Genomic DNA, 5,252 nt, shown 5'->3' with positions numbered 1-5,252 from the left:
CAAGAAAGTAGCAAGAGAAAGGAACAACTCTTGTAATGAGGGAGAAAAAAGTGAATGAATTGTGAAAGAGCTATTTTTGTAACAAATACATTCTATTTTCAATTTAGTATTGTGTCATTAAACACCAGAAAACACTAGCTGCTTGTCAACATGACGTTTCTTAGTCTTCAGTACTTGGGCCTCTCCGGGTTACAATGTCCAGTCACTTGGTCATTTCGCCATTTCGTTTGCTGTAACTAACAGTGTTGGCGCGACGATACTCTAGCTCCTGGCACCATTACCAACCTGCGGAACTCCACATTATGCTGTTCACCACATAACGCAGCAACAAGCCCTCGACTTCCTGTGTCACAACTGTGGATGCTGGGCGAACAAATTAAAGATCCAAATGAGCGATACCTCTCCTAATCGACAGCAAAGAAATTGTAATTCAGAAGCACTGTTCTTTAGATCGGTCCACCAGCGCACAGATAGTTGATTGCTACGTCCGGCCAGAAAGAGATCAATTTTGGTCATTCTTAGAAATCTTTTTTTTATTAATATAAGAAGTGACTATATACTAAACGCAGTCCCTGTTTTCTGACCTTAGTATGCACATAAAATAATCATAAACGCGAATTGCTTTCGTGCATAATTACGATTAATAGAAATCAATTCGAAAAATGTTCTATGTGAATTCTGCTTTAACGATCTCGACTTTATAGTAATAATCGTTGGCGGTGAGTTCAAAGTCTTAGATTTTCAATATACGTAAGTTTCCAACCAAACAGTATTTGTATTTAACAGTGCTAAACATAGTAAACACTTCTTTTAGAGAGGCTCAGTACGCAGGGTCATCGATGGCCATGTATGAAGTGAAATAACAACTTACTGCACTACACAAACACCCGCATACGACGTGAGGACAACAGGAAAGAAGAGATAGAGAGCCGAAGAGGCGAAAAAAAGATTTAGAGAATAGCGATTCGCCTAAAGAAATAGCAATGAGCGAAGGATAAGAGGAAAATTACGAGGATACAGGTTAGAAAGACAGACACAGCAAAAATATTGTGTCTGACTGAGTTTACGCATGAGTTACTGACTTAAAAGCACCGTGATTACGGTTCTTGCTGCCACCTTACAGTCTCGCGAGCTGTTATCTCAACAAACTGTTGGGCTTGGCCACTTATTTACCAAAATGTTAAACTTCATCATTCTATTTAATTGTGGTCAATATCGTTACGCTTAGTTTAAAAAATGGAGGGCTTGGTCTTTAATTTAAAAAGTGGTATAACCAATAACCTTCTACAAAGCAAATATGCTGCGTTGTTTAAGTTAAGAAAGTGTGGGCTCGTGCTACCAAAATGTAATTACCCGCCTGGCCATTTGTTTTTTCATTACATATAAATGATTCGTCTTCTTTTTATTAGTGAACGATCTGGCCATTGCACTTAAAAATGTAACACTTCCTGTATTTCCGATATTCCGCCCAGTTTCTGCGTCCAAGTCAATACAGTTTCCCCACACCTTTTACATCCTGCCCATTGATGAAGATATGTGCTTTCTCGGGGAGACAGAATATTAGTCAATTTACGTCCTACTTTCCGGGGCGAGACAAGATTGTCGCGAAAGGACTATACTCCATTATTGCATGAAGTTGAGGTTTTTTCTTTGCTGCTTCACATACTCGCCCATGAATTACGGTGAACCATGATTCCCCAGACAATATAACTTTATCTGCAGCCAGATCAGTCAGAATGAAATATGGCATATTCGCATTTTTCATCTTTGCCATAGTTACATGGCGCAGCCTGTCACAAAACGTGGCTAGACGACCATGCCGGACCATCTTAACGTCCAATCCTCATTCTTCTTAATTCGCAGAAGGAACTGCGGAGGACGTCATCTGACGAGACGTCTCATGAACTCGCGTGCAATCGGCGCATAGAGCCGTGATATGATGTCGCCACCGCAATTACATCTACTCTCCTACGAATGGCGCCAGTAGGAGTACCACGCAGAAGAGAGTAGCTCACAAGTGAGCATTAAATGGAATCAATGTTCGGACCATGAGTTGTGCAGCCTTTTCAATAGAACGTTTATAAGTTCATGATTGGCGGTTCGAGCGCTGGCCGTTTCCAAAAGAGAGCGCGAACTGGTCGATACCGTGATAACGCAGCGGTAACTTCCCCATTGCATTTTCGCTCTCCGATATCGATGTAGTTGACGATCTGATCAGCGAGGAAAGAGCTGGAGAGTTATCACGTCTAGACTTGTGCTTGCATGGACGTCTTTGTGTCCGGCGGCTTGGGTACAGGCGAATGTGTCACTTCGATCACGGACCAGGACCTTCACATGCACCAGCCAGTCCAGGCCACATCAGCGGTTAACAGCGAGGTTCAAAGGCGGCCGAATGCCTTCCTGCTAATCAATGCAGTGCAGAAATGTCGGTGCATCAGCCGGCTTCCACCCTCCTCACCCTTGATTTATTTTTGCAGAAGCCCGGCTACGAAGATTATTTGGTTGCGTCTTTTCAGCTTGACTTGAGCGCTTAGTACAGTACAGAATGAGAGTCAAAGACAGAGTAGATGGAAAATAACTCCAAAAGAGAGATAGAAAGAGGTATCAAACTTGTTAACACAACATCCGGCTCAGCATAACTAACCATCAACGAAGACAGTCAATCGATACTTTCACTATGCACCACAGGAAAACGCATATACACATGGCAACATCTATTCTTGTCGTAACATTAAATCAATATATACAATTTTAATGTTATGTTTCGATCCGACATTTAAGAAGGGCGCTTCACCAACGCAAACACTAGTCAAAAAAAAAAAAAAGCCGTTATCTAAAATTAATAAATTCTGAAAACAAAACCTAGAAACTTACAACAGAACGATAAAACTTTCTATTTCACTGTACACACCCTCTGACAACACTTTATGTCCCAGAGAGATCTTTTTCTAATTCTGGTAAACTAATTCACTAATCCACAACAACCAACTGTTTCAGAAAATCTGACACATCACCAAATTACCAACACACAGCAGACCTTCTTATCACCTCTCATTAGCCAGCTTGATTGAGTGTTCATTGGAATGTGCCCCTCTGTCTATTCTTCTTCCTTTCTTTCTGGCTCTTCTCTATGCTTCGATCTACCTCTTGTCTATCTTCTTTTAAAGATTTCGAATACTACGCTCCGTTGGAGCACTTTATCAGTACCTCAAAATTCGTATTTCGCACATATCTACATTGGAACAAAAACAAACAAAAAAAAATAAAAAAAAAAAAAAAAGAAAAAAAAAGAAATGCAGGCATTTACGAGCTTTCACGACCAAACGTTCCGCCACAAAAATGAGCATCTTACAGGAACCTGAAAATCTGTTATAGATGACCATTCGAAAAAAACTTCTCTCAGAGTGAACAGAGAGCATAGAACCCTAAACTACCAGGTCACCCTAGTCCACTCGTATATGATTTCACACCTACACCATTACTATAGAACGAAGTTAAACATAATATTAACCTCGGCAGAAAAGATTTTAGTTCCATTTTTAATACAGGACCCTAAGACAATTAAAGTACCGATCTAAGTACCTTCTACGAAGAAACGTTCTCCTTATCTCTACATGTGTTCTTGTGCGCATTTACACGCAATTCAGAAATAGAAGCAATTGTTAAAGACGAAAACATATAACAAAACCACACTACACCTTCTGTCTTCGTACTCAACAAACAATCCCAATCTACACTCTACTGTTACAACCATCTCCAATATTAGTATCAACAAATATTCACGCTGTCCAGAGAGCATCATAATATAGACTCTTCCTCCTTGACTCTATGAACCCGAAAGAACAAACTTCATCACGTTTGTTAGTTGGAAGTGGCTGCCTTCACATTAGACACCACACATACCAGCAACGCCGAAAAAAGTATTCCCATTGAGGTGCACAAGTAATTTTAGACGAATATTAAGTAAACAACAAAATCTGAGGCACTCGTACCCATCCTTTTCTCACCCCAAATCTAGGAACTCTCCAGTGACCAAAACAGTGAAAGAAAAGAATATTTTGAGAAAACATGTACTCATGAATATGATTTAAGCAACATGTCTAAAATTCAACAATTCAGATTTAATATCGTTCATCACAATCATTGTGCACAAAAAGCACAAACTAGTAAATCAGCCTTAGGAAATAAGGTGATATCTAAACCTGAAACGAGCTAAAATAGTAAGCATGTAGAAATGTATAACCAAACCGCTGTGAATTAACCTTCAACACGCAAAGATGACTGCAAGTTAAGCTGCAATTTTTCTTACTAATGAACAGAAAACATAGAATCACAAGCTATACAAAAAAATAACCAAACCTGATGTACATTTTGACCCCTCATATCACCAAATGCAAGATTAGCACAGAAAATCCAGTTGTTACACAGAACCAGTGCTATCGCACAGCGCAACAATTTAAACTCATAAACCTCGTAACCTACATGAGACTTTACACGTCTAACAAACAGAAGTCTTCTTGGCCCTTCACACATCCGTCTCCAATCATCCCCCCTTACTCCTCAAAGAGATACTAGTTATGTCGGCACTTCAGCAGCTCTCCAGATGTTTCACCATGAGGCAAGCTTCATTAACACTTGCACTTCTTTGGAATTCCAACCCTCGGATGTTCATCCCTAGCAGCTTCATTAAACACCATTGAGCTTCTCTAGAGATCTCCATCCCGCGGTATGATTCATTCAAGCAGGTTTTAACTACCTTGATGCTTCTTATGGAGGATATCCCCCTCGGATGTAAGATCAATCACGCGAACGACTTCATTCATCCTTGAGACATTACATTAGGCGAAAACTTTCGACCCATCAGGACTGTATTCGATCCCTAGACAGCTGACATCTACGAACTACACCTTGTCAGCATCTTCTTTGAGACACCTTTCCCCTACGGATGATAAAAACAACCATCTCTAGCAGGTATTAATTTAATACCCATTGAGCATTCTTATGGAAGATTTCACCACTCGGAACGCTATCACACGCCCTAAGCTAACAAGTTTAATATAGAGCATACCTTAGCTCCTTTGGAGCTTTCCTCTTGTGTTTCCCCTCGCAGCTTCAATTATCAATTAAAATTCTTCAACAATTCGATTCACTTCATTCTTACCTACCGTGATTAACTCATCTTCAGATCCCTCTTCGTCGTATACAGAAGAAAAAATAACAACAAACACACTCTGAGTGCACACAAACAACCA

This window comes from Pomacea canaliculata, linkage group LG9, assembly GCF_003073045.1.
Source record: "Pomacea canaliculata isolate SZHN2017 linkage group LG9, ASM307304v1, whole genome shotgun sequence".
Classification (NCBI taxonomy): Eukaryota; Metazoa; Mollusca; class Gastropoda; order Architaenioglossa; family Ampullariidae; genus Pomacea; species Pomacea canaliculata.
The sequence above is the reverse complement of the archived record's forward strand: the minus strand, read 5'-3'. Positions refer to the sequence as shown.